The 21,354-nt window shown below is 41.1% G+C and overlaps 1 protein-coding gene across 1 annotated transcript in view; it reads right to left on the bottom strand.

Annotated features, from left to right (window-relative positions):
- SPARC (secreted protein, acidic, cysteine-rich) overlaps positions 1–20,037 on the bottom strand; it is a 74,765-nt gene extending 54,728 nt beyond the window's left edge. The window contains exon 1 of the mRNA XM_071599416.1: positions 19,885–20,037. The gene's annotated coding sequence lies outside the window, so the exon portion shown is untranslated. The remainder of the gene's footprint in view (positions 1–19,884) is intronic.
- Positions 20,038–21,354: the final 1,317 nt, after the last annotated feature.

Below are 21,354 nucleotides of genomic sequence, written 5' to 3'. Positions count from 1 at the left end.
GGCGACCGACAACTGAGGTCATTTGCGCCATAGGGGATGGACAGGAAAGGATGAAGGGTGGAGAGAAACCCGGCGTCGGCATTAGCCTACTCTTTACGAAAGGCGCCAAGGGGTCCGCAGTTTAACGTCCCATCCGACGGACGGCGTACTCACCCAAAGTGCCCTCCACAAAGCACCTCAAGTAGGGATCGAGATACCTCTGAAAAATATTCAACACCGCCGGGATTTGAACCCGCGCCCTCTGGGTGGGAAGCCAGTACGTTAGCCCCCGCACCATCTCGATCCCCTCCGCAGAGTAAAGAAACCAAGTAAAACTCTTCTCGTCTTCCCTCCCTTAACTCCTTCATCATTCTCCTTCGAATTGACTGCCTTCCGAGGAGCGCGTTTTTTTTTCAGTTTGTGTGGCCCGTTTTACATTCTCCAGCGTAGGTTGGGAATTTCGGTCTGGAAGAGAAGGACGAGGGATCTGAGGAATTCAACGTTCAACCCACTCCCTTAGTCTTCCTAACTCAGTTGACCGAACCAATCCCTGAAGTGACGTGGGAAATCTCAACCAAGGAAATTTGGTCAACTCTGAACGCCCCGAAGAGCACATGTAACGAAATTAGTTGTGGGTCGCAATGTGTATGCCTACACTGATATCACTTTGAAACCATACAATTAACAATAACTTCGAAGATAGTGAAGCCATTTACAAGAAATATGAACAGTATTTCTTAAAAATATCACAAAATAAGAAATTCCACGAGTTATATATTTAATACGACTTAAGTTTAGCATACCGCAGCATCATCAGGTGATGATCCTGTCATAAGCGAAACCTGGGTAGTAATAAATATTTAACTAGTGGAATTTCTCCATTTGTGATGTTTCGTTCCCAAGCCATATCCCCTGAATCTTCAGAACATTTCTTACTATAATCAAACCAAAAGAAAACTATCTACATTACTGATGAAGAACGAATGGAAAAACAAAGATGATAATTGATTATAACTAAAGATTTATAAAAATTTAATTTTTGATGTTGTATGCTTAGTGTTAGTGCCTTAGCGGTGATGGATTGCAAGTTACCATACTAGAAATAGAAAGAAATGCAAACATGAACTGATGCATGCATTAAACAATTTGTACATGCACGGCTGGTGCCCTTCCATTCCCGTCACACTCCCTTAGGACGAATTTCAGGGTTTTGTGTGGATGTGGATAGCCGTTATAATGATTCAGAAGAGAGTGTTGAGGGGAAACGGGCCAAGAGAAAGTCAACGCTTTCTCTATATCCAGCCAAAGTTTTATTAGGACAATCAAGAAAAAATGAATAAATATGGATACAATAAAGGGAAAAATAGAATTTAACACGGAACTGGAGAGAATTAATTGTCGCAGTTACCAATCCCCTCGATGAATAACTTATAAATAACATTTAAGATATGCTAGAAAACGAGCTTAAAATCCATTCCTCAGTGGCTTATCGTAATCGGATAATTTTTACAGCAATTTATCTATCGTTATGCATAACTACATGCCACCGCTAGGGTGTGTGGCAGGGAATGATAACACACCAGATTAGCAACCTCAAAAATTAAGTTTTTATCGATTTTCAGTCTCAATATACACGTAAAATATTTTAAATTATGTAAATCATGACAACTACAGGAACATGCACTGTAGTATCTAATTTACGTATACTTCTCTCTGTGAGGAGGTGTTAGCAACATCAAGGACATTGGAGTAAAGGTTAGATGAAATAATGACAGCATACTAGGTTACCTCTAAGGTATTACCTAAGTAATAGTAAGAAAAAAATAAAAATACTTCCCCCCCCCCCATAGCGTGGTCGGATAGTATTATTACGATCCCTTATAGTTCTTGGGAAAAATGACATCTTAAATCTATCTGTTCTACACTTAATCTCTTTAATTTTATTGACATGATCTCTCATATCGTAGAGCGATGGGGTATAATAATACATTTTCAACATCACTGCTAAAGAGACGCCCTTATAACTTATGTAAAAGATTTAATCTGTAATTTAAACTAAAAGCAATGAAGGTTTCCTATCCTAGTTCCCTTAATAATCTTCATCGCCACTCAGTTTATCATAACATCGTACATATAGCCAATACACAATTTAGGAAGGATATGAATGCAATAGCTACGTCATGTCCAGTGTTGGTACCACTGCGGCCGCCAAGTGTTAACTAACATCCTACAGGCGTTCCTCAGCAACCGAAATTCAATTCAAATGCGAATAAAGCGTAGGATAATATATTTTTTTTAACTTCGTTACTCATGTCTCGTTCACCCACTCATCTTCAATCCCCTTAGCTTTCTTTTTTCGTGGTCCAGAAAACCGCGACAGACAGAGCACCGCTGCGATACACCGACCTCGACGATTCGAAATAGGACGATTTAAAAAAAAGGGGGAAAAAAATACAAGGGCACTGTCTTCTGGTTTCATTGCTCATGTCTCCATAAATGCCAAGTAACAATACAAACAAATACAAGTAACAATTGATAGATTTCGCGCGCCACGATGTCGAATTTGATAACTCTCACTCATCGAACGGTATTGTTTGCGTGGTCAGACATTTTCTCTAAAATATTCACAAAATTGATGATCGCCTCTTGTTAAAGATCAATTTGTTAGGGATACACTTTGAACAGAAACTGACGTGGGCAAAATAAGTACGGCACGCCATCGCCATGGCCCGTCACAGGGGTTTCCTCATTTCCTCTCTCCTTAACCCCCGGTTCGCGCATCACGCTGCAGAACAAGATCACGATGGACGAAGCATTTATTCGCCCCCGCCTGCTGTACGGCTGTGAATTAATAGGCAACGCAACACTCGCGCCCTCAGAAAACGCTTAAAGACAGTCCAATATAAAACATTGCGCTACCTCACGTTCAAATCACGACTCGTACAGAAGACCGAAATCCGAAACGCACACATAATTCCAAAAATTCACGCATTTATCAAGGCCCAAGCTGAACGCCTTCCCTCAAAGGTCCTTTCCACGCAACACGCTTACAGGAATCATATGGAACTACTCCATCCACAAGAAACGGCTCTAAAACAGACGGCCAAAAGAAATTTCATTCCGGTACCCAAACCGAATGTTCGTTCGAAGGTTTCCGCGGCGATGAGTAGGTGATTTCCACATTTTTCGGGCTGCGTCCGCGTATGTCGTTTAAAAGTACAACAGTTTCGCCAGCTATCCTGCTGGCGTCCTCAGGTCAAGGATGAAAAGAAGCTTGTTGTCCCGTCTTATATAGGAAAAATCCGGCGCCAATACCGGGAAATTTCTTGGCCAATCAGGGAACGTCCTCATATTTGCGCGGGATTATTCGTTTCCACGCACTGTGGAGTGGATATCCATCCTCTCTGTTAAAATTTTTTGGCCTTTTAACGATTTCAATGGCCTCTCTGATTATTCTCTGGAAGTATTTTCCTTCTTTCGCTATTATTTTAGCGTCGTCGAAGAGAATAGAGTGTCCAGGTTCACTCCAGGCGTGCTCAGCGATGGCCGATGCTCTAAACTGTTTGGCCTTGGTTGCCCTCTGGTGTTCACTCATGCGTGTTTTCAGCGCTCTGCACGTTTCACCGATGTACCATTTGCCACAGGAGCATGGCACTTGGTACACGCCTTCTGATATTAACGGTGAAATTCCATCCTTGGGTCCGGGTAGGGTGTCAGCTATCTTGGTGACGCAGTTGAATCTGGTCACCACATCATGTTTCCTTAAAGCCCTCGCGATTCTTTCCGAAGTCCCTGCGATGAATGGGATGGTGACGTAAGCCTTCGGACGTGGTCTGGAGTCTTCCTCTCTGTCAGGAACAGCGGTGGTTTGTCTCTTCTTTTCTTCCTTCTCGGCCCTTTTTTGGATCATATGAGCGCTGTATCCATTCCTTTGCAGGGCATTTGTCAAGTGTTTCTTCTCGTTGGCAATAGAATCGGAGTCACATATTTTATATGCTCGGTTGACAAGTGTGTCTACCAGTGAGGTCTTCTGACTGGGATGGTGGTGCGATGCAGCATTAATTCTTGCAGATGCAGCAAACCGAATTCTTTCCTATCTCTTTTGATAGTATTAGTGTGGGATTTATCAACATCGACGGGGGAAAAATATGCATAAATCATAAAAAGAAAATAAAAAATTACAAAAGTTAAAAAGAGATTAGAAAAATACATCATCATCATCAGTATTTCAATCCTAGGATTGGTTTACTTCAGCCCTCCATTCTACTCTACATTCTGCCAATGCCCTAAATCCTTGATACCTTCTCTGTTTTACGTCTTTCTTAATTTTTTAGTTCTTAAGTTTTACGTCTTCCTCGTGTAATCTTCCTTTCTGAATTAAATGTAAATAAGAAAGAAAAAATATACATAAAACTAAATAAATAAAAAATATTAACAGATAATTAAAGAAAAAATATTACAGAAATATTAAAAGATTGAAAAATACTATTTAAAAAAATTTTCATGCATTTATGTATACTAAAAAAAATTAATAAAACAATCCTCGACTCGGCATATTTTTATTTTATAGTACATCAATTGTTATCTCGTAAGATGATCCCGTCCTCGTGGGAATTCCGGGCACTTGAGCACCCTAGTTTATAGTAGAATTTAGTAGGTAACCCTAACATTCATTAAATACTTCTTCCTAGGATCAATCGCAATTTTCTGCTCACTAAAAGCCTGTCATTCTCTTTCGCCTTCCCTTACACTGGAAAGGTACACTGGTCAATACACCTCTCCGTCATATTGTCCCCGAGTACATCGGCCACAAACGCTGACAAGGTGAAATCTCTTGACACCGGAGCAGCACTTCAAATTTAAGGGTTTTAAAACCCTGTTATTTGAGGGCTGGCTGGAAACCGGTGCCTACTGCTTGTGGCATTATGATCAAACGGCCCATGCTCTATTCTAATTGAGGGCAATGAAAAGAAGGGGTTGCGCTAGACAAGGAGATTGACAGATGAGAATGGCCAGTAGATGAAAAATTAAAAAAAAAAGATCCATTTCTACCGCTATTTTGACGTGTAAATGACTTCACAAATTTTTTCAGTTGTAGAACTCACAACGCGGGATTCTTCGGGGTTTTTTATTTCAGATCAGGAGAATAGGTGCGTATTTTTACAATTTATAGGCACATAGGGACATTAATCTCACCTAAGGCTCTTAGACAACATCGCAGAGAAAGATATTAACACGTTTTCTCTGGACGTCCACGCCTTGAAACAAGCTACTGGAAGTCTTCCTCTTAAGACTCCATTGCTCTCTCCTTATTTGGACTTTGAATGCATAGGTCGAGTTCTTTAATTAACAGCGGGCGGATGACTCAAGGGACTGACAAATATGGCATGCGTTTATTTCGCGTCTTGCGCCGAGTTGGAGAGGCAGCGACTAAGATAAACGGGGGCGTTATGTAACATAAACCAGACGCCATTACGGCTGGAACTAGAAGGGGTGAAATGTTAAAAAATTCTCTCCAGTGTTAGAAACATGTAACGTGGCAACAATCGGACAAGATCGAACCAAATTTTCATTCTTGCACTCACATCAGAGTTTTAGAATTTAAGAAAAAATGTTTCGATTTATTACAGGATTACAATGACGTCGTAGTACTACTTTAATTTGAAATGCAAATACGGCGGAAGGCGGTGATGCGGTACACGGACAGTTTTATGCGGATTCCGAGAAAAGAGGGAATATTTCATATTGCTAACTGAAGACACTTTTTAACGGTAGATACCTTTCGCAAGTTTTCATTTTTTTGTGCGTAGTTACGTGGTCTAAAAAGTCTTTAAAGAGTCGCGTTTTTTTTCGGTAAATTTTCCAGCTGTCACTCCGAAAAATCCATGACAATTCATTGCAATGAATAATTTTTAAATACACTCATAAATTAAAAATCTTTTGGACTAAGTGCTTCTCTGTAGTGACCAATCGTAAACCATCACTAAAATTGAATAAGAAGAAAAAAAGAAAAAACATTTTTGTACGGAGAAAATAAAGAATACGATGTCATTAGATTGAATAAAAAAAATAATTTTCCCAAAAGGGTTGCGAGAAAAAAAATGCCCTTCAGTAGGGGTACAAAGGTGAGTGATTCGGGGCAATTAAAAAAATCAGAAAACATTGTATTTTTTAACGGTTGGGGCAAAAAAAAGGCCCAAGGCATAGGAATCAAATTTAGACCACCTTATCCATTTTTGAGCCGGTCGAAAAGCCTTTCAGGGGAGTAATATCCATGAACCAAAATGGCTGATAACATGGAATATTTCAACTTAAAAAAAATTTTCCGATCCAATGGTTCCGATAAATTTTTAATTTGAAATAAATTATTTTTATCAAACTGGGCTCTTCCTCTTGAATGAAATGTATAGTTTTTCCTCTGTCCTGAGGAGGACCTCATTCGTACGATTGAAAAATTCTCCGCATACCATTCCTAATTAAGTATATATTCTTCTCAGCTCTAATTAATGCCACGAGCAAAAGCAATCCTGCGGCGTGTGTTTCTGTGTGAGGGTTTTTTTTTTATTTTCCTTCGCAACTTTCCCAGATTGGAGCAGATGTCCGCTGAATGAAATTCTTCCGCATCGGATGACAGAGCGTCCTCATGTAACCGCAGAACAGCCGAATGGGACACGAAGCCAACAATTGCGTCAGTGGGACAATTAAGCGACGGTGACGTCGCCCCCGGCGCGCCACGTGGGCAGCTAGGATCACTCGGCTGTAAGAAGAAGAAACGCGGGTCGGAGGAGGAGGGAGTGTGCGTGCGCTGAGCACCAATGGAGCCGCCACCCCTACGCTTGGTCACTCCCAAGCGGGATAGGGTTATTCCCACGGCACGCTACGGCGGGCGGACGGTTGAGGGAAATCGGGTGGCAAATCCACACACGACCACGCATCTTCAATGGAGGTCAGCTAAGAAAGTTTCAACGCATTAAGACGCAGACTTGGCTTTCGTTCGCAAAACGTTTTGTTGGTCCATAGCACCTTGAGATAAGTTGCTTGGGTGTGTGGCAGGGGGTGATTCCGCTCCAAGCGCGGCATATGAACATAATTATCAGGAGCAGTCTATCCGGTAGGAGTTGATTTTCTTTCAACACAGACTCTACGAACTGCTCTACTGCTAACTACGCAAAATATCCTTCAATTAACTATAATGGGAGACGACCGGCAGCTAAGGTCATTTGCGCCGTTCATTTCGTGTGGGTAGGGTGTTCAGGGAATGGAGGACGGGTGGAGAGAAAAACCCGACCTAGGAATCACCCATTTGATGGACGGCGAGTGTGATCTCCACACGGGACCCCATGTTGGGTTCGGGTGACAAATGAAAAATCCTGTCACCTTCGAGATTCGAACCTTAGTACTTCGGTGTGGGAAACCAGTACATGAGCCAATTTACCATCCGAATCCCCACCTCTAAACCTACATTATATACAAGTACTTATTACAATAACTCATTCTTTAAATCTTTATACTTTATTCCTCCCTTAATTACATCCAGAAGTAATATTTTGGCTGGAATTAAGGGCGGTGGAAATTAAATATAGAGTTAAAGAGGAAGTTGCTGTAATTGTAGACACTTTGCTTCGTATTTTTACATGTCAGTGACGAAGGGAGATTACGTATGATTCAAACGATGTAATAAAAATATAGAGAACTTCTGCATGTACCACGGTATCTACGTATGGTACGGTATTCTGATCACTTTATTTATCACGGCGGGACGTGGTATTCCAGTGAGTAGAGCTCTGGGATATTGACCTGAGGGTCCGGGTTCGATTCCAGGATGACGCATGTGGGCACCCTCAGCAGTGGTTGTGTTGATTTTCCGGCTACCAGATCTCCCTGGGAAACCACAGGGAATAAGGAACACGCTGGTACCCCTTATTACCCTGATGTGCGAATTTCACACGCCGTTGGGTTCAGTGTTGGGTGAACTCCAACCATTCACCCATCAAACCGACCTCCAACTGTGGTTTTGTGGTTGTCCTCCGTGAGAAAAATGAAAAATTAAACCTGTCGTTCCCACAGTTAGATTCTCTCATCTTATTTTCATGATCTCACCTATTGTAGTAGGACGGGACTAAATAAATTCCTTCTCCTAATCCTTCATTAAATAAAAAAATAAACTTACTCCGTTTTATGTAAAGGGATATGATTTATTACAATTTAAAATTCAATCGGTTCCCCGAGTGATTTTCAAACTGTTTATTCTGGCTATGTACGAGGGTAAGTCAATAAACAACTCGCAAAATTGGATAGAGGTAATGATAATTAAAGCGGCTTCATGAAATTTGTTTCATTATTCTAAATATTTACCCCATACATTCAGACACTTATCCCATCTCTTTACAAGATCTTGATAGCTGGCAGGAAGGAAGTCTTTTGTTTGTTGTCGCAGCCAACGGGTAACCTCTACGGCATCATCATTTTTAAAACGTCGACCACCCAAATGATTTCTCAGGTGCCCGAAAAGATTAAAAACACTGGGGACTAAGTCGGGACTGTACGGTGAATGCCACAAGCATTCCCAATAAAATATTCGTAAAAGCTCCTGGGTTTGTTTGCGAAACGTTTGCGACTTATTTATTGACATACCCTCATAATTCCACTACCATGTTTATAAATGGTATAGTCGAGCTCCTCTTACATTCACATATGTTATAATGCAGCAAAGAAACCAACTTCTTGATGATCCCATACACAGCAGCAATACATTCTAATGCGAGGCTTAACGAGTGAAAGGTAACATCTCGTCTTTATAATCTCACGTCAAATTACCCAGGAATACTTTTTCCCGATAGTGAGAGAGAGAGAGTTGGAATGACTTGAGCTCATAAAATTTACCGTCGACCCAAATAATAGATTCATAACAAGCGCGCGAGTAATTAATTCTTGAAATGCATCCGCCTTAATGTTACGAGTAGATGGACATGCAAAAATTGTTCCAGAGTCTACAAAAATGCATCGATTTAAATTAACATTATGTGGAAAAATAGAAGGATATTTAAGCTGTAAAATAATGTACTAAATATTGAAAATTAACGTTTCTTTCCATTTCTAAAAAAAAACTTGGAAGACTTTTGAGAATATCCTCTTGGCTAACAGGTTTTCGATTCACTCAAAGATCTCTCTAAGAGAAAACTTATACGTGCGAAAAATATGCGGGCATGCTTAAAGAAAATTACCAAAATGATTTATATCCATGCAAGGGCATCGGCGTAGGTCCGATCTATTTATCTATCCTCTATTCGTGAATACTTGTCTTAATTTGGGCGACTTTGAGCTCTTTCGTGGATAAGACCCGAGAGAGTTTCGACCTAAAGGATTTATAACCCAATATATCCTGAAACCATCCCCATTAATTGCATTTTCAACCATTGCAAGTTTGCAAAAATGCCCATTCCACGCTAATTTTCCCATAATCCTTCTTTGAGCGAGATGTTTAAGATCTGCTCTTATGGATATACACACATTTTTAAAACTGTTAATACTACACTATACATGATACCTTGTAAGCCAATGTTGGGGTGTGTGGAAGGGGTTGATTACACACCAGACTACTTTTGACACAAAATACTTTTCCCCTCTAGCGCAGACGCACAACGCGTTATTCTGGTCTCTTAACATTCGTGGTAAAAATGACACCTTTAATCTATTTGTCCTGCGATTAGTCTCTCTAATATTATTTACATGATCTCTCGTACCGTAGATAGAGCCATGAGTAGGTACCATACTAGAGAGACTAAAAAACTATGCTATTTTATTTATTTTTATTTATTTATACCCTGTAAGTCACCGCCAGGGTGTGTGGCAGGGGGTGAATACACACCAGAATAATTTTTACCGAACATGACCCTACCGGGCTTGAACAATGTTATTATGATCCCCTATCGTTCGTGGAAAATATGGCATCTTAAATCTATCTGTTCTATGCTTAATCTCTCTAATATTATTTACATGATCTCTCCTACCGTATTACGATGGGAATAATAATAAATTTTCAACATCATCGCTAAAGAGTTAATGCAAACTCTTTGCAATTTATACAAGAGTTTTAAATTGTAATTTAACCTTCGCGCGGTGAGTGATTCCCAACCTAGCTCCACCTTGATGCGCCTTGCTGACTGACATTTCCGTGACCGGATCGGGTTTCTTTCTCCTAAAACGCTTCAAAAAGTACACGAATTAGACGCCCTTTTAAATTGGACCAAACATGTCCTCCCGTTTCTAAAGTCAACGGTACGTATTCGTGCTATTCCCAAGTATGTCGATTAAGAGATAATCGTTACCGAGATCACTCACGACATAAAATCACTAGATCATTAGGAACTAATGCATGCGCAGGAGATGGGAAATCTAGCAGTTTTGTGGTCACGCGCGTTAATTTTCAGTTTGCATAGCAATTTCCAATCCTCAATTAGACTTGACGACACGCTTAATGTAATCTCTAACTCTCATAGTTGCGTCACAGTAAGTTTAAGGACGTGAGGAACATCGAAAAGGAATTGAAAAGGTCAGTGTTAAATCACTCTTAAAAATAAACAGTAACTTCGGTGAGCTTGGGGTTTGGGTTTCTCACTCTTTCGTTTTCTCGACAATCGTCTCTGAATGATTTCAATAACCAAATCCCAAAGCCCATCACCACCGCGAATCCTGCATTATTGCGATTTCCGGTGCGTGGTCTAATTTTTGTTTCATTCCTTCTCTCTCAACCCCCCTATCTCAATGGCGCGGACGGATACAACAACTTCGGCCATCGGAGAAACTGCGTTCCGTCCTATCCCTTTTCCTTATATATGTTTCTGTATATATGAGTATATATATATATATATATATATATATATGTATATATATATATATATATATATATATATATATGTATATATATATATATATATATATATATATATATGTATGTATGTATATATGTATATATATGTATATATATATGTGTGTGTATATATATATATATATATATATATATATATATATATATATATATATATATATATACCTACCTTCGAAATGGAACGCTCTTAGGCGACGCACAAATACGAGTATATAAAAACACAGATGTAGATTTTTAGAATATAGAGACACAAAGAAAGGACACTCATAATATGTTATCAGAAGATTCAGAAGATTCTGAAGACGACAGCCAAGCCGTCGAAACGTCAAATAACATATTGTGAGTGTCCTTTCTTTGTGTCTCTATATTCTAAAAATCTACATCTGTTTTTATATATATAATCACACACACACACACTCTTTTATTTCTCAAGATGTCACTTGATGATGCTGCCTTACGATGAAACCATGGTCGTGCAAAATGAAATTTCTAGTGGAATCTACCAAGTTAGTCTTCCCTCATTTAACACGCAATGTGTTTCACCCAACTCTTCAATCACTCTCACGAAGGACAGACATCGAAGCCGATGCAAAATGATCTTCAGGATTCTGTGTCCTGACCCGAGGGCAATCTTTTTTTTTCTCTCTCTCTCTCTTAAAAGGGTTTGGCAAAATGAACCTCCCCGCCCATTCGCCCGCGCAAATATTGCGGCACTCGCGCTTCTTCTTTATCGCGCACGAGTCGCTGCCACCGATGGCGCGGGGAGTTGAGAGCCCCGGCGGCGGCGGGGCGAGAAATAGGCGAGAGTTGAGTGCACTCCCGTATCTGTGCAAGTGCATGCAAGATGGCGAAGTAAAATTGTACAACGGGTCGTGTCGGAGGGCGAGAGGCCTGCGAGGCTCACCAGTGCGGCCAACTGCATTAAGGAGCCGCGAGAAATGAAAGCAAGGAAACGGCGAAGTGGGCCGTTTGGACTGGCAAAACCGCTGGGACTAAACCACAAGAAAAGGAAATAATAAGTAGCGTGGTTCTCAAAAAAATGACAGAGGGAAATATAAACAAAGAAAGAGGACTGTTGACAACAAAAGCCATTCGGAAAGGACAACAGTTGAACCTATAATAAACGACATTGACACTGTTTAATCACCAAAGCGTAATTATATTTGTATATATGAAACCTAACAGTTGATTAATAAAATTCGCATTGTTGGATCCAAATAGCACTTTCATCAGCAACAAGGGCTGGCAGAAAACAATAATTGAATTTTGTCACAATGTAATGAATGTCATTTGGCGAATTAGCGAAATACTTTGGATAACTGTTTCAGTGGAAGGTGATGTAAAACTTTACTGATGAAAACAACTTACTAATTGCGTAATCACTTACTAATTACATATAACTTTGAATAATAGGAAAAAATCTTGTTTTTAAAAGAACAGAATAATTTAGTGCACTGTTAAGATTAAGTGTAGAACTAATAGATTTAAGATGCTATTTTTTCCACGAACGATAAGGGATCTTAAGAACATTGTCCGACCGCGGCAGGGTAATGCTCGGGTAAAATTATTCTGGTGAGTATTCACCCCTTGCCACACACCCTAGGCTTGCAGGGTACATAGATAAATAAAAATAAATAAGAAAGGCGAGGAGGAGTAAGAGCGTGAAAAAACAAGATAAATATCATAGAGTAGATTTGGATGCTTTGAAGGACATTTCCTTTTAAATGCGTAAGGTTTTACGTTACATAGTTTACATGGCGTAACTGGCGATGCCCATTCTCTTTGGAAATCCCATACCTCATAGTTACAAGTCAACAAAACATCTTTATCATCAGAATAATACTCCATCGTGGAAAGTTAGTCAACACATTTATGAAAACGTAGCACTAAGAAAACAAATAGCTATCTTGAATAAAAAACTTCTTCCAATCGATTAAAAGTTTTTCTTTTTTCAACTGGTCAATATGGCGCAAGGTCATAAAAATGTCATTTTTTCATTTTAGCGATCTGGAAAAAAATATCGAAAAGCCCAAATTGAGGACGCGGAAATGAAATATCTAGTGATAGTATGAATACGTGATTTGTCGCGTCGGAAAACCCTAGTTACCCATGTAGCTTTACCCCGGTATTTTTACAAGGGAGAGGGAAGAAATCTTATTCTTCAAAAGTTCAAAAGGCACATATTTGCAGTACGAAAGTTAAAGTAATCTAGGAAATACATCGTAGAAATTTGAACTTGCTGACTGAGGAACGCCTCCCTTAGGATATTCTACTGGGGTATGGAATCCTTACGAGACCGATTTGAATGCTGTATTATATGTAGATCGTGTTGAGTACAAGTGGCGCTATTATCTCTGAAGCGATACAATGGTCAATTTAGCAGCGTGACAAGATTACGTGATAGGAAAACTAGGTTAAGAATCACTCGCGGGGCGAAGGTTAAATAGAATAAAGTGGCAGGAGATCTATTCTGTGAAGATGTTCATAATATGCGCCATAGACTTAAAGAAACCACGATACGACTGAACAAGAAATTAAAATTCGGAGACTTAATGCTACATTACAGAACTGACCGCTTTAAATGTAATTTTTCCTAAGAATTATTATAGATGTACAGAGTAATTCCCCACGAAGACCCTCAAGATTATGGCTTTTTTGTAAATACCTATTCATTCCTAGTTTCATAGCTACTGTTGTACGCATACCCCTTATTTTATTGCTAATATTATCAGAAACTCGCCTCGCATTCATATATATTAGTATTCTCAACCTAAAATACCCCAAAGCATGCATCCACTGCCATTTGCAAAACAATTATTTTACATCGTTCGAGTTATTTACCTCATCCGTTAATCACAAGTATTTCAGCTACATTTCATTTTCATGCTGAATGCCTGTTACGGAATCACACCCTGCCACAATTCGTATTGATGTCGCATGAAATGGAACCATCTAGATGTCGATAGATCCAATAGAGATGCGGACATGATAAAATTCTTGGAGGAGGTGGCAGCTGAAGTGACAAGAAATCAATTTAAAGCCAGAGAATGTTCAGGGATAAGCGATATCTGCGTTAGAAATCAGAAAATTAACTTTCTAAAAATGGACGTCAGTCACATTAAGTCCCAGCTTCGTCGATATTCCGAGCAAATGATCCTCGATCACTTAATCGGAAATCATTCCTCGTAGATACTTAATTTATTAACAGTAATTGGGTGATGTCATAACCGTGCGGATTTTTGGCTTCAAGGTCATTGTTACGCTCAAAATCTCAGCAATTAAACCTCCGATAGACGTCCATTGTCGTCTGTCAAAGGCAAACAATGGGTCTAATCAAGAAAAATTTATATGACCGAGAATGATTGCTGTCGGTGAAACGAAGCCTAGCCTGTCTCTCTTGTGACCATGCAATATTTCGGGAGGCTTGGCGCTTAGCGACGTAGAGGTCACGCTCTGATCCGCAGTTTCAACTGTCGTCAAGCATTAAGGCAAGATTGATGATTGTAAGGGCTGCTGGCTCCAAGTCACTCGCTTCAACGCAATCCTTCTGGCAAGTACAGATTGATTTGAAGAAGTAAGCATTTCATGGGTACTTACATTCCAGGGACGATCATATTTTAAAAGTTTTTTCACATCGGAGACCGACCAAAATACGGCGATTCCACGAGCAACGGGTTGTGTTGAATTTCATCGTCACTTAATCGAAGACATTAGTTCAAATGGTTGGGAAGGAATGAGAGAACATACGCTTCCACTTAAAAATTAATCTTCCACATAAAACAAAACGCCATAGATCTCAAGTTGGTCGTTGCAATAAGATGGTGGGCGTAATTTGGAGGTTTTTGACATGTGGGTGTGGAGAAGGATGGAAAGGGCGAAGTGGACGAACAGGAAAACAAACAAGGAAGTGCTATACACACAGTGGGGGAGGAGAGGGGGTTTCCTGGGAGAAATCCAAAGAAGGCAGGAAAGATGGGTGCAGTGAATTTAGATTGGCTATGGGATGTTGAAGAATTTGATAGAGAACTAGGCAACTGGGAAACTAGGAACTAGGAAACTAGGAACTAGGAAAACAGGAACTAGAAAACTAGGAACTAGGAAACTAGGAACTAGGAAACTAGGAACTAGGAAACTAGGAACTAGGAAACTAGGAAGTAGTAACTAGGAACTGGGAAACTAGGCAATAGAGCCAGCGGTAAGAATAGGATACGGATGTCGGTCGGAATGAAGGGAGGAAGGCAGTATACATGAAGATGAAGAAGGGTTTAGTGTAGTGTTGGATGTGCGGTTATGTTTCGTAAGTAGAGGCAAGGAAATATAGGGGTGTAAAGTTTATGCCCAAACACGGCCTACCTTGATCGGGAATTTTTTACCAGATAATAAAAATCTAATCCGTTTGCTGGCTTCCTTATGACCAAGAATTCAAATACCAGTGCTCTGTATGCATAAAATTGGCAGGTGCAACTTTCCTGATGAAGGGTCTTTGTCCAACTGGAATTATAAGAACAGACTTTTGGTTTTTCGTGGCCATATTCAAATATATCGTACTTCGACGAGAGAAGAAACACTAGAGGCCTCGTTTATTTGACTCTGATCAGTAAATTTCTCGTCTAAATCTTACTAATTCCCCTTAAAATTTTTCTAAAGTGATCAAAAGAAAAATACATAGATGTATGTAGATAGATGTCTTTTTTTTAATACAATTTTTTTTTTCTGCCTGAATATATTCTGGAGACTATATTTAATCCGTACACGCCCGACAAATTCGACAACAAATGTTGAGTTTCTCTGCACATGCTTAATCTTCGTCGCTAAAACAACGCGCCTCGTATGAATGACTATGACGCAGTCCTTTCATTCGAGTGCGCTGGACCCTGCGCGAGTGGGTGTCCACTTTCTAGTTCGCACGGTGCCCTAAATGAATTCGCAGACACTCCATGCGGATCTCTAAATTAGTTCGGCAGACGGCAGATCGATTGAAATGACACAATACGACGAGTCCTCCCAATTCGTAATTTTAAAGGGAACGCGATAGTGCAAGGGTTTCAAGGATTACTCGAAAAAAAAAGGGGCGACCTACTTCGTTTTACGCACACCTCCCTCCCCTTCCCGTTTACGATTTTCCTTCGAAACACGAATCCTTAAGAGGAATAACAACATAAGACAGTGTGAACTCGATTAAATACTTATGCGTTACCCTCACTCACGACCTCTCCTGAGCGAAACATACACGGGGAATAGGTGAAAAAAAGTTAAAACAAAATTGGATTTATTAGAAGAGTACTGAGTAAAATTGATGAAAAAGTCAACTAGCAATGTTATCTTTCGCCAGTTATGCTCCATTTAGAATACGCTGCAAGTATATGGGATCCTCACGAAGTTGGATTAATGGTCGCATTAGATCGCGTGCAGCGTAGATGAGCTATATTTGTAAAACCTTGTTATGATAAACTTAGTAGCGTACCCAAAATATTAAAGTAGCTAGGCAGGGAACCACTCACGGAGCGAAAGTTAAATTATAGATTTAAGTTCTGGCATAAATTGTAAAGATGTCTCTTTAGCAATGATGTTGAAAACGTATTATTAATCCCATTCCTCGCATTAAAAAACACGCGCAACAATGGACAATCCGAGTGCATATCCGACATCTTGTTGAAAAAGCGATCGCAAGAATGATCTGCATCAGGTAACTCGGTACAACAATGTCACGTGCTACAACTATGAGCTGCCAGAGGTTATGGCGCGGAAGTGGACATCTCTCAAAAGCGGACATCTCCTCACAACATCTGACATTACTCCTTAGTTTCCGCAATTACTTTGATCTGTACAAAATACAAACCCTACCACAAGGGCAAACCAAAAGTCTCGAATCCCACGCATATACATGGAGAGATGCTTGTGTCTCTCCAAGGGTTCAATAGTCCGGTCGGATGTTCCAATATAACGTTGGGGATGGGCTGAATAGCCACTGTCTGCGTCCAAGAATTAATCCCACATAACTAGATGCAGCAACCTGACGTCATTCATTCAATTTCCAAAGGAAAGAGACCTCAAATAATAATCGGATAATGCAAATAATTATTTCTTCGAGCTTTAGTTAATAACGAGTCAATCCATGGGAGGGTAGGTGACCTCTTGGAGAGGATGCACGTGAACGTTGGACGGATCCACGAGGAATATCACCCCACGAATAATACTCGGGTCAAACTAAGACGTTCACAATGACGTGGCATGCAATAAAATGTTTTCCCGTAAGGGGATTCGGTCAGGAACCGACAAAGAACGCCTGAACCGCTTTAAAGACCTCCAGAGCGAAACAGACCCTGCTAACGGGAAGGGAACACGTGGGGCAGCGGCCCCACCCTTCACGCGTTATGGGGCGAAGGTGATCGGTGAACAATATTTCACAACTTTGACGAACATCTTTCACTATATTCGAAGGAGAGGTACGGAAATGTTCCAACACTCACGTCTGTGTTCAACCCGGAGATTGGTTTAGCGGTTGTGTGGTAGACTCTATAGTCTCAATCTCGTCCCAAAATAAAGATGATTATCCATCCATCTATAAGCGGGCACATAATTCCCCGTTGATACCGAAACCCAGAAAGACGTGCGGTAGGTAGGTAAACCTAAAATTGACAGGGTGAACTGAGACTGTTCCCATCCCTAAACAGTTTCCTAGGGAGTGCAGTTACAAACCCTGGAAATAACAAAATACCTAGGTTATGTTCAAATAAAGTAGATAATGATAAACAGAAGTTTATTCACAACTGAATCTAAGTGAGATAGACCTCTCATAGCATACGTGAGAAGCTGTTAGTAACATGGAGAGGAGTTAAAAAAAAATTAGATAAAACATTTACAGAATTCTGGTTTAATTAGAATTTAAAAATTGATAGTGTACCCCTTTAGGGCGATCGGATACAAATTAGACTTCATCTCTTTGATTTTATTTGCATGACCTCTCGTACCGAAGTACGATGGTGCTAATAATACATTTTCAACGTCATCGCTAAAGTGTACTCCTTCCAATTTATGCAAGAGATTTAATCAGAAATTTAACCTTCGCTCCGTAAGTGATTCTCAACCTAGTTCCTCTAATAAACTCGATACGCCACTCAGTTTACGCATCATGACAATGTTTTACAGATCTGTCTCCTCTAGGCTGCACTCTATCAAATTAGACCGGGGTGTCCAGAAGCATCCAGCAGGGGAAAACGCCCCTCTATGTAGATCCCACTGAGTGAGTGGCATTGTGTACCCCCCCAGGTTAAAGTGAACAGCTGAAATGTGTTGCAAATCCCATAGTAGATGATCCATACTAATACTGTCTGTAATTAACAGTGCATTATTGTTTACAAATGAAATCAGTATTTTTCATGACATAATAAACCGTTTAAGAGGTAGGTTTTGTATGTACAGAGACTGAACACCGCTACATTCATTTGCTTCGTAAGACCACCGAACTCCAGATACTACAGTAAACCATTCTTTAATTCCGCATTCTTCCTTCATTCCGTCCAGCATCCCCATCCTACTCCTGCCCCTTGCTTAGCCAGCCTAACCATCCCTTCTCTATCGCAGTCTTCAACATCTCGTCCTCAATCAAGATGCCATGCATCCAAATTTGCTGACTGCTGTAGAGTCGTTACAACAATCCTTTCGATTGATATTCTATGATTCAAAAATTATCACCAAATGACGTCTTTTAATTAATATATTTTTGATCCTCCGATAAATCTTAATTTAATAGATTAGTTCACTAAAATTAAACCATCTTGGGTGGATAACAACTTAAACAGGGGATGATAACGAAATGTTGGCGCGCCTTTCAATCCAGCAGAAACAACAAACAATAGGTATCAACAGCATGAATAGTCCCCAGGAAGGAAATGTTCCCCCCTTCCCTTCTAGCCGATACCATGACCCACCCCCAAAAAACAAACCAACGTTCAATTCGATAAGAAAATAATTTAGGGTCGAAATTGAATTCATTCCCTGAGCACGTGCGTTGACGGTTGGTTCTCTATCCCTTCCCGTCTGCACCCGAAAACCCTCACGCGACGAGAATTTAAAGGGAAGCCAGCTGCCAAAACAGACCGATGTACGTACTTCGAAAACCAGTCTCCTCTCCTTCAAGCGCACAATGTTCGGTGGCGACATTAGGAAGCATGATGAAAGGAAAACTTGACGAAAATAAAAAAATGTCCATAAAGACTGCCAAGCTATTCGTAGTGACTTTCAGGGTCAAGTTGTAAGATTTCGTAGTCTTAAGAGGTACAGGGTTAATGTACATATAAGATAAGCGGTGGATACTTCCACTTCTACACTGGAAGGTTGATATATGTACAGGAATTTGACGCAATTCCTTCATGGCAACCCACTGTAATTTCCCCTTTGTTACCCACGTTTTAAGATTGAAAAGATGCATATTTTGTTTCTTTACTACCACCGTTTAGATGGGACATACTCTTGTTCTAGTTTTGGGGAAAGCGCTCTTTTTTTTGGTCACGAAAATATTAGTTTCAGATTTCTGAGGAAATTATCGAATTATGGGGATCCGAACACATTTTCATCATTTTTCATGATGTTTTCTCGCCACTTATGCTTCGGTGTGTGTGTGGATTTATTGACAGCTTGTGGAAAACCGATAACTGTAGCGTTAATTATTGATCTGAGCCAGATGTAATTTCAACGCCTGTATAATCTACTAAATGTTCCCTTTCGGGGCGATCGAAAATTTAAAATGCAGCTTTTTTATGCCAATGTGGGAGACTTTAACCCATTCCGCTAATTCGTACCGCGCTGGCCTATCCCACGCACCCTTCTTCCGCAGTGGAAATTTCGACGACTCTCCGTGGACGCACATTGGAAACTACTGTCGCAAACTGCATTCCCAACTGATTTGCACCCGCAAAGTCCCGAATGAATATCTCCGAGATCACTCTCGCGAAGCTGGAGAGAAAAGAAACCATCTGTTTTCGTACGACTCGGGGGAAACTGTTTTGTGTACTCACCCCAAAGGGAGACGAACAGGATGGTTAAGTCGCTCTCCTACGGAGCACCACGGACACCCAAGTGGTGCGGGGGTTATGGAGGATGACTGGAAGAACCACGAAGTTGCACCGGGCGTGACCACGAGATCTCCTCTCGTCCGAAGACTGCTGAAGCCTCCAGCGAACCGCCTTTCGGATCGACCCCGCCTTCCCCCTCCCCCTCTCAACCCCACGGCCACCTCCTTACGCCCCCCAGCACCCCCTTCCCTCCAGCCCACACTCCTCCTCATTCATCCTTCAACACCAACCCCTTCCCTCCGACGTTCCCAACAATTCCGTTTCCCCCCCCTTCTCCTTAACACGTCGCGCGCCACCCACTCCACTCCACTCCTCCCCCACCCTCCCCTTTAAAGCCATCCACCCCTCCATCCTCCGCCCCTTCTTCCACTTCCCTCCCAACTTCTCCGACAAAGTCTCTCCCTCCCTTCTCCGAGCTCACCAGACTTCCAACTCGCTATGCTCGGCATCCACTGAGGCGCGTGGGCCGCGAGTCGAAGCGTCCGATGAGGAGACCGTATCTCTGAAAGGGGCAGGGCCGTAAAATGGCCATATTGTTGTTATCAGGGGTGGTGGACCTGCAGATGAAGAAATCCACGCCATTTGGAAATAATATTATTGAGTAGTCTACCAGGGAACGCGGTAGTCCATGGAGTAGAGTGCTAGGAGAGGCGACTGGAGAGGTTATCTTCCGGGTGAAGCCTCTGGGGACCGTAAAAACTTCACCTAAGCCGTGTGGTTTTCGGGTATCAGATCTTCCTGGGAAACCACACAGGGAAAGGAACTGTGCCCCTTAGCCTGATGTGTGAATTACACACGAACTTAGTACTATGTGAGCAATGTGTGATCATCTGTCATACCAGCCTACACGTTGATAACTGCGGTTGATAGTAGTGGTCTACGGTTAAAGATGAGCATTGGATGAACACACCCATTTAACATCCCTGCATTACTTAGCCTCTCCTAGCAAGACACAACCTGATATCCGACGCATACAATAAACCCTCCGTCAGTTCAGCGTACAAGCATGTTTTTCCTTCCTCCCTTCTTTATGTACAACATCCCCACCCACCCCTTCTTCACTCGCCTAATGTCCTCCTCTCTATAATCCATTCTTCAGCATCCCATCCCAAATCAAATTGCTCTGCATGCACTTTCCAACTTCCTTTGGATTTCTCCCAATAGGTGGGTGATTGGGAATAGGTAGGGTGTTCGGGGAAGCGTGGAGAGAAACCCGGCGTCACCATTATTCTACTCAAATTACGAAAGGCGCCAAGGAGTAACACAATTTATGGTCCAATACAGACGGACGGCGGACTTTTGCTCTCCACACAGCACCCAAGGTAGGGATCGGAATGTGACTGAAAAATTCTATCGCCACCGATATTCAAATCCGAGATCCATATAGATATAGATAGAGGTCTTTATCAGGGC

Source organism: Hetaerina americana, unplaced genomic scaffold, assembly GCF_022747635.1.
Source record: "Hetaerina americana unplaced genomic scaffold, ioHetAmer1.1.p SCAF_11, whole genome shotgun sequence".
Lineage (NCBI taxonomy): Eukaryota > Metazoa > Arthropoda > Insecta > Odonata > Calopterygidae > Hetaerina > Hetaerina americana.
The sequence above is the reverse complement of the archived record's forward strand: the minus strand, read 5'-3'. Positions and strand labels throughout refer to the sequence as shown.